Source organism: Habropoda laboriosa, unplaced genomic scaffold (assembly GCF_001263275.1).
Source record: "Habropoda laboriosa isolate 0110345459 unplaced genomic scaffold, ASM126327v1 scaffold205, whole genome shotgun sequence".
Taxonomy (NCBI): domain Eukaryota; kingdom Metazoa; phylum Arthropoda; class Insecta; order Hymenoptera; family Apidae; genus Habropoda; species Habropoda laboriosa.
The window spans coordinates 33,289-43,131 of record NW_017100322.1 but is presented as its reverse complement, the minus strand read 5'-3'; positions in this window follow the sequence as shown (position 1 = coordinate 43,131).

Sequence of the window (9,843 nt, the reverse complement as noted above, 5' to 3'; positions counted from 1 at the left end):
ACACACTGCGCTGTTCCGTATGAATGGCACACGAATTTATGAATGAGGAGGTTGCACGAGCGGTACGTGTACTCGTTAATTAGAAGCCCCTCAAGGTTCAGAACACGGCCGACCGAGGAGAAAGTTTCAAAGCGGGGCTATTGTTATTGCAATTAGCGTGGCCGACCACTCGTCCGCCCAGTTTCCTTTAATACCGTCTAACGATGTTTTTCGCGACGACATTGTGCCGCGAAGACGTCGCTTTTGTCCCGTTAAGTACCACAAGGTTAATTAACAGACGAATCTAGGAAACAATCGTTGATTGTTCTTTGGCCAATTTCGAGGATTACCGAGGAAACAATCATTTTTAAACATCCACCAGGAGGTAATTGTGATATAATGCGGTCTTTGAGGATTTTAACGGATCGAGTTTAGGATACCTCTACCGAATTTAGTTTGTATTTCATTTTAATCTGAGGCGTTTAGGACGGTGGGCCATCGAGTGATTTTCTTACTTACCGACGTGACCCACTGGTGGGTCATTCCATTGTCAATGACAAAACAGATTGGTCAAATTATTTTTAAATAACGAAAATAATTGATGTGGCCATCAATCGTGTAAGAGTACTTACAGGTATATTTGAGGAAAATGAATTTCGGTGTGATTTAGTTTGACCCCTTGACCTGTAACCACGTGTCAGACTCGTGACAGAGATTCTGGACAAAATGTGACAAAAGTAATTAATTGTAATCCCAACTTTCGTTTGGGAGCCCAGTTAGCTTTTCTTACCTGATACAGTACTAATGTAGTAAATGGCTGACGCTTAGATGCATATTGGAAAAACGTTGTACAAGTAATCAATCAGTATGTCGATATGTTACATACGTTAGTTATCCGTCTGCAAAGGGTTAAAACGCGGAGTTTGTGTAATTTCGAAACGTACAAAGAGTTCAATTACGTGGTCTCGAGTAAATCGCGATGCCTACGAGATACTTTTTTCCTCCTGTTCAGTCCTCTCTGTGCGAAACCATAGGGGGATGAAAAATTGGTGAAACGCGTGGGTATTCGTGGAATTCCCCTGGTGAAACGAGGAAAAATTGGCTGAAATCTCACGGCTCAGGGCTCAGTCGCCACGGAAGCACCCTTCTAGGCACACTTTCCGTGAGAGAGACGGCGCTTTGATGTTACACCGGGCTTTGATCTTATCGCGGCGGCAAAGGGAAAAATAGTTTGGCCGATTAAACGGCGGATTATCGACTCGACTGATAGTTCCCTTCGTTAATTAGGGATTTGTAATACGTCGTGAATTCGAGACCCTTGGCAATTATACCGGTGCGTACGTCGTGCATTAATTAACGCGTACAATACGGTTGCTCGAGGTTAATGGAAAAACTTGGAGTTCTGGTACACCCTTTGCCGGAGGAATTTTAATTAATCGAAGGATCACGCGTATCACTGCCGTTAATTGGGAATAATTTTATCGATGAGAAATGCGGCTACGAACTGTGAGTCTTTTCAGTTCCCCCCCTAAATTCACGAGAATCTTGCAACGTTTGGTAGATGCGGACATTTATTCTCGGAACGTTGTACAGAGTGTGTTTTTCAGAAATGCTTCTGAATTTATTAACGAATTTCGTCACTGGTAACAGGAATGATTAAATATTTTTACAATTGAGACTTGTAATGCAGAAAGGGCATATACGCTAAAGTGCCATTTCAAGAAAATCGATTTCCAAGTTTTCGTTGTCGTTTTACTTGATAAACAGTCGTGCAATTAAATCCAAAAGTCGACTTAAAGGATTCGAGTAAAAATAAGAAATTAATCAAACGGGCTGAATTTATCTCAGCTTCTCAGTTTTAAATCAAGTCTTACGCTCTTTAGATCTATCAACGAGATTTCACCGATTCGAGCCGTTCGATGAATTATTTCACTCGTCCCCGCTTAACTCTTTCCTCTAAAAACACCCTGTAGAGCACGTTTCTGGTCTCCTTGAACCCGCACAAAGTCAGACCACGATCTTACCGCGGTAAGATCCGCTCACGAGACACGCTGGTCTACTTAACAACGAGAATATCGGCATAACCGGCGCGACTCAACCGAGCGGCTCCAATTAAATTCCACAGGCGGCTACGCTGGCACCGTATCTAAAATAATGATCAAACGTTCATGGGGAACGCGTAGGAGAGGTATTTTTGCGGTGGTTGCCGGCGTGACCGTTTCATTACCGGTTGACACGTTAACTCGCCACTCGCGATCTAGCTACCTGAACCGTAGGAATGTTATCTCTAGCGTCGACGACACTTGCCCGGTAGTCCGGTTATCTCTGTCCCATTATCATCCGTATACGATGGCTATATCGCGAACGAAAGGCTCAACGGGGATAATCTGAGCGACGATAATCGAGCGTGTGTGCGTGCGTGTCTCGTTGCTCCTCGATCGAGACAGGGCTGTGTTCGAAGCGAGGGTTAAAATTAAGGCGAGCCCTGCCACTTTCGTTCTTCCACGATCTTATCGTCTCTGCTCGATTTTAATTAGGTTTTAACGGTCTGATTCTGGGTTAGGAATTTCTTTGGTTACTTGCTCGTCGACGTGTTCCGACGTAATCAATTTGTTTGCGGGGACCTTTTTGATCGAATCACTGATAACACGGTCAGATGATTACGGTAGAGGTAACTATGTAATCAGCCGAGTATGTGATTTCGTTGAACCGGGGAATTTATGGTGATTTTTCTGGTCGGTGAGTGTGGGAGAGCTTACCTTAGTTGAGATAATGTGGTGGAAGTTAAATTGAGATTTATACGTTGGTTCTTAATTGCCAATTAATTAACCTGTAATTTCTAATACTTTTTTAGTCAATCACATCTGACTTCTGTTTAATTGCTTAGAATTGAAGGGGCGAGAAAAAAGAGAAAAATTTTGAGAAATTGAGAAAACTGATTTGCAGATCAATTAATGATTAGAATTATTTTTCGAAATTATAGTAACAACTCACAAGTGGCAATTTTTAAATAATTTTAGTAAATAAGTTTTTCCTCTGCAATAAGGACATTACTGTTAAATACTAAACTTTCAAATTCCACCCACAGACCAAGTTAACTTTTAATCCCTCGATATGGAATATTACCAACGACTAAAAGCTTACTTCAATATTACATCGGTGCTTTTGTTCGCTTTAATCGTACCTCGATTGGTTTTCCAATGAAAATTTCATTTTATCGTTGTAACAACGAAGATGGATCGGTTTGCGTTCCGTGGTGAACTTTTGTCGCTCGTTTCGAATGCACGCCGCGGCGGTTAACACCATGATTTAGCCATTTATTAGCGAAATTACGTTTGCCGTACAACAGCCACGGGTATTCCACCCTCGCAAACGTAACTGTGTGCGTGGGTGCCTATCGTTTTCGGCAAACAAGCGATTTGGTCGGCAGCGGCGCCCTTTGAAGTCCGTGACTATGCTCGCATCACGCCCATCTCCGGCATATTTCACGTGGAAAACGATACGCCGCTCGATTTTCGCCTCTGCCTTGCATACGGCCATATCTCTCTAATTACTAGACGCGCTATAATTAAATTTAGGAGATCGTGCCCTGCATCGGCGTCTCGCTGTATGCATACGCCGCTGGCCGTCTCTTCCTTGCACCTAATTTCTCCAGTCTTTTCGAATATACGATTATTTTTCTTACCAATTTTTTTTTTAATTTTCAATTCAATCATTTTTTGTCGAGTACTTGGTATTATTATCGATTCGAAGTTAACAATATTTCACACCGTTTCAATTTTTTAATATCTCAGAATTTTTATTTTTTGCGAGCCTTTGTAATTTCTACAGTATTCTTTTAGCGAAGCAAATTTTTTTCTTATTGTAAGTGTAATTGCTCGTCTTTCAACTTTTATCATTTTTCACTGTGATTCTGGTTTCTTGATAATTCTGCAATTAATAGAATTCAGGTTACCGTATCATATGTTTAATTGCCATAAAGGTTCCACAAGCTTCGTTACCGTGTACGCAGCACTAGTAACTGAATGAATTTCGAAATTTGATAATCTAGAAACCTAAAATACACCTCTGACGAACGTTCATTACGCCAAGTATCGTTAACCACTCTAACGAGAAGAGAATTTTCTACACACTTTAAAGGTGTAGACTTATCTGGGTGTCGGAACAACTGTTCACATTTACGAGCTGGAGTAACAAATCATCGAGGGTTTTCTCTGGTATCCATAGAGTCGCGTACAGAGGCGATTTCAACTACTATCTATACTGTGCACGGAAAACTCAGCGGTGCTACCTTGACGGTGAGCCCTTTGAAGTCCGGACGATGGTCATGAATCCACGTCATGTAGGGACGTATCAGTGGCGTACACGTGTACGCTGCCTATGCGATTCGATTGATTAGCCTAATTACTCGTCGCTCTATCGCCATTCCTGTCGCTACCAGCGCCGCGGGGAACACCGACGAATACATTGGCTCACCCTCCTGTGGAGCTTCACGTTCGAATTTGCATCGAATCGCATAAAATGGACGCTTGAACATCGACCGATGTCCTAACGCCGTCGGCGTTCATTTAAGACAGGATCGATCTGTTTAATCGCCAACGTGAACGAGCAATTGTTTAGTCACATGGAGGATTCAGAACGGATAATTCGTTGAAATTGGGAAGTTTGTAGTTTTGAGGGGATTTCGGGGGAAATTTTGGGAGAGCGTTTAAGTCGCTGGGAATTTTGGGGATTTTGAAGTAAAATTGGAATGATTAATTTGTAGTGTGTTGGTGATTATGGAAGTCGTCTGAGTTAAGAATTTGGAAAGTTGAAATGTTTCGATATGAAAAGTATGTAATTTTCGTGGCCATCGTGACAAATGTGGAAGAATAGTAGAATTTAAAGAAGTTTGATTTTTATCGTCTTCAAATGAAAAATTTGATTTTCATTGTCTCCAAACGAAAAAAATTGAATTTTCATTGTCTCTAAATGAAAAATTGATTTTTCGTTGTCTCGAAACGAGAAAATTTGATTTGCATTGTTTCGAATCGAAAAATATGTGATTTTCACAATCACCAGGACAATTCCGAAGGAATAGTAAAATTCCTCGAATAGTGTTTCTACAATTCACTTGTTTTCCCTACCAATTCGGAATAATCTCAATTTGCCACCTTTCGTTACCACTTTGTTTGAAGGAATGTATTCGAGGATTCTTCGTGCCGTGTAACACGATCGATAATTCTATGAATTAATACGCGACGTTAGCTAAGCCGGCCTGTTTGTTCGAAGCTTTTTAATCGCTGTATCAGACCGGATTCGCTCGAATTAATGGAGAAAATTTATGGACATCGGTCGGGAACAGGTTGCTTTAACTCGGAACGAGAACCGTGGCGTGGATAAATTTTCCCTTCGCGAGACATTCACGACTGTGTTGCGTCGCGACGTAACTTCATTACAAATTTTGTATCCAGCCGCAGGAACTAATAAATACAAACCGTGCACCAGGAGATAATCGATAAAATATCGAATCGTCCAAGCTTTATGAACTTCGTTCGACGACCAGCCTCTGTTTATCATACTTAGTACGAGGATTAATAATCCACGAGGACTGTCCTTGAGAGATGGTGGAAATCGTGAATCACATAACGAGAGTCAAGTTTCGTTCTTTATTTAGAGAACTAATTTCTCGTTGCAATTGCTAATTTATGTGAGAAAGTTGTGTCCTCTGATTTCTGAATTATGTATTCTTTTTGTATTTTAATTGTTAATGCGTTGATTTGCCGCAGTTTTCTTAGATTTTACGAGGAAGAGAGGAATAGATGCTTTCGTGAGGTTCTAATTGGAAGTGAGAAAGTTGAATGAAAATTTTTTTGTTGGAGAAAAATAGCGATTGCATTCAATTCTTGACACTGTGATCTCTTTTTATGGGTAATTTACGGGAGTAAATTTTACTCGAATTGTCTTTCGTGGACCATCGCGAAATTTAAAAATTAATATTTTTCAAATCGACTGCTACAAATTTAAAATTTGCTCATTTACGTAGAAAATTAATTTCTTTCGTCCACTATATAAAATTCTGAAAAATCTCAGAAATTCACAAAGAATCTCAGAAATTTTCAAAAATTCTTATAAAAAATGTCAGAAATTCTCGAGAAATTTCAGAAGTCCACGCAAAATATTAGAAATTCTCAAAGAGTCTCTAAAATTCTTAAAAATCTCAGAAATCCTCGAAGAATCTCAGAAATTCTGAAAAAATCTTGTGAAATTCATAGATTCAAGTGCACTCTCCCCGATAACAGAAAATTCACTCTCAAAATTTCTCTATTCCACCCCGAAAAAAATTCCAAATCGAATCTATTCCTCCTCCCACAAAATGAAACCGTTTAACGTCAGCTGAAAGCACTTGCGACTTCTCGACATGTAAGATGGTATAATATTGGTCGAAAGGAGTATTTTCGACGTGTTCTGCGGCGGACAATTAGCTTCACGGATGCTTCCTGCTGCGACTCGATACAGGCCCGAGGGTCTGGTACATGTGCAGCCGATTGTACGAGAGCAATTGCCTCAGGTCGCACAGGTGGTCGGCTAATAATAGCTCGTGTATGTGTACAGGTACGCGTGCGGGCACAATCTAGTGCAGTGGTGCACAAATTTTTTTATCGGTTAAAGTGCATATTCAAGCCAGGGGCTCTTAACTTGCACGTAGGAAAAATATCCGTGCTATTAACCCGGCTGCTCGATCATTTTCGTTTATCGTCCCGTAAAATAATGAAATAAAAAGGTGAAATTATAGTTACCGATAAGGTAGTGCTAAAAAAGATTTTTCCTTTTCAAATTCTAGAACATTATGGAGCTGAGAATTTTTATTACAATTCTCACGTGTGTGTGTGCACAAATTTAATAATAGTCGTGATATTTTGCAGTGGAATTATCAGTTATTCAAATTTTTTCCGCCGATCATGAGTCACCGTATCGCGGTAAAATTAAAATTCACTGCTGTTCATAAGTGTAATATTAGGAAACTCGTCGTGTTCGTGTAGAAAGTATGCTATCATTCGAATAATTATTGTATATTAATAATTTTTTAACGATTATTTGGGTTTATTTTGCATTCAGTGCGCGTAATATCCAGATTTTTACCTCAAATTCGTTTATATCAACAGAAAATATAATTGCAACGTTGGGACACAATTTGTAAGTCCCCAGAATTATGAAATGCTTATTCATAATTCCGGATTATCGAAGTTGCGCGTCACTGATGCAACTTTACGCGTTGAAAGTGCACCGGGTGCCTGCAACTCGCGAGAACGCGTATGCAAGCGGTGCAACGGCGACACGCGGAAAAGTAGTATCGATAGAACGATGAAACTTGCGTCGCACAGTGGTATAGAAACGAAAACATAAAATTAAAAAAAAATTAAACCTACAAAAATTACGAAATTCAATTTTTTTAAAAAGAAAATATTCTTCCCTCCAAATATGCAAAAATACGTGTATTTTTTATTTCCGCCTCAGTGTATCTTATCAACAATTCCCTTAATTAGTAATTTCACTGCAAAAGGTCGCCAGTTGGAAAATTGAAAATTTCAAGGCATTTCGTATGTAAAAAAAAATATTCTTCCCTTCAAATTTATCAAAATATATATTTTTTTATTTCCGCCTCACTGTGCTTCGTTAATAATTCTCTTAGTTGGCAATTTCCCTGCAAAAGGTCGCCAGTTGGAAAATGTAAGGTTCGCCGCGTGACTGGAAAATTATGCCCGTATCCGATCACCGGTTTAGACGAGATGGTTTAAAAAGGAAGTCCTCTCAGCGGGTGGTTAACGGAAGCGAACCTTTTCCTCTCTAATGCTCTCTCTCTCTCTCCCGGTATTAGAATTATTTTTCAGCCCTGTAATCAACCGATTGCCAACGTCTCCGTGTTGTCGAGCACGCGGTAATTTCTCGTAGGTATTAAGTTTATACCAGCGTGAAACGACGAGCAATTTCCTTCGGCCATACTTTTCGCTGGAAGCGAGCAATTTACGCTAAAACGGCCACGCATAAATTATTTTCATGCGTCGTTTACGTCCGTCGACGCTAGTCATTTCTGTCGCTTCGGTAGCTGCTCGATTAATCGCGCCTTTTAGTCGGACCGGAGGGAGAGGAAAAAAAGTGGAACGACTGGTTAATTGGCCTACGGAACAAGCAAAGATAATCATCGAGTGTTCTATCGTTTTATCGATGTGTTATCGATCGCATGTTTTCCAGGTTTCGACACTCTCTCTGTCTAGGAATTTTAAACGTCGATAGAGTTAAATGTGTGTGGAGGAATTGGATCGATGAAGAAAATGAGATTGAATTTATTCGATGTGGTAATAATAACGGGTGTAAAGTTTGAAATTTAGGAGTTAAGGTTAGGAGCGTTTGAGATAGGAAGTTTCTCTGTGAGAGATTGGAAATGTGAAGTGTTGGGAGTGCATTGAGTCATGCAAGTTCTAGATCCGATTCTGAGGATCGATCTATTTCTACGTGCGAGTCCCGATTTCTCTATTCAAGGCGTTCGCGGAAGACTATGTTCGTATGTAGGCTTGAGAGGACGTGTGTGAGGTACTTGTATCTATGATTGATTCTGTAACTATGCTTTAGAGAATCGTGTGTATTTTTAGTCTCGTAAAATTTATTAGAAAATAGTCGTCAACTATCATCATCCCTAATTCTCAAAAAAATTGCAAAATTATTATTCAGGACCAAGTAACGTCAACGTGAAACAATAATTTGAAACTTTAATCCCACAAAAAATAGGACAAAAACTTAAATATCATTATCATCCCTAATTTCTCCGAGTATTTCCTCAGAAATTACAAAATTATTATTCACGAACAATTCGTCAGTGTGAAGCAGTAATTAAAAGTTCGAGTCCCACAAGAAATAATCCGAAAAAAAAAAAAAAGAAAAAGAAATAGGTCTCACGACCATCCCTAATTTCTCGCAATATTTCCCCAAAAATGACTGGTAACATTATTATGCATGAACAAGTGGTGGACGCGAGGCGATAATTTAAAGTTGGCCGAAATTCGTCCAGGAACGTATCGTGGAATACACGTGGAGGGACGAGGGGCTGAGGTCCCAGGGATACATTCCAGTCAAGTTACATTTGAATATACGAATAATAACTGGCCAACTTTGGAACGGTTTTCGGCGAAGCACGCGGCAACAAACTCGGCCGCGTTGTTTCCATCTCGTGCCGGCCACCCTTTCCAAACCGTGTGCTTTACCCCAGCGTGTAAAGAAGGGGTGGGCGGCGATTCTCATGCGCGCTGTACTACTAATATCGATGCTCGAAGGAGGGTCTGAAACCTCAAAGGGTCGACTAATTACAGCCCGTTCCCAGGCTACTGGTTTAGGCGAATTTCCAAACGCTCGCTCGAAAATATCCCGTCCCGAATGATGCCTGCTAATTACTAATGGGCATGCTCAACTAATTTCATATACAACTGTGCGCCATGATTCCGTTTCGACATGTTCGACGTACCGGTTTCGTAACACGTTCAAATGAATTTCTGTGCTTGGACGATGAACTATTCTGTTTCTTGGTGGCTTGCGCTTAATCGTGCTTGTATTTTGAAATGATATTTGATTGGGAGATTTTTTTACGGAATTTAGATCGTTCTCTATCGTGATTTAGATCAACACTCCAAATGTGGGCTTTAAATTTTTGGAAAAAATGTATTTCAATTTTCTCTCCATTTTTCTCTTAAAATTTTATTTTTCTTCGAAATGATATTTCTTTGCTTTTTCACTGAAATATTTCCTGGGCGTGTAGAAATTTTCTTATTATTTGTAATGCTGTGACTTTAGTGTTTGTGATGGTAGTATAACGTAATATGGAAAAATAAAGAA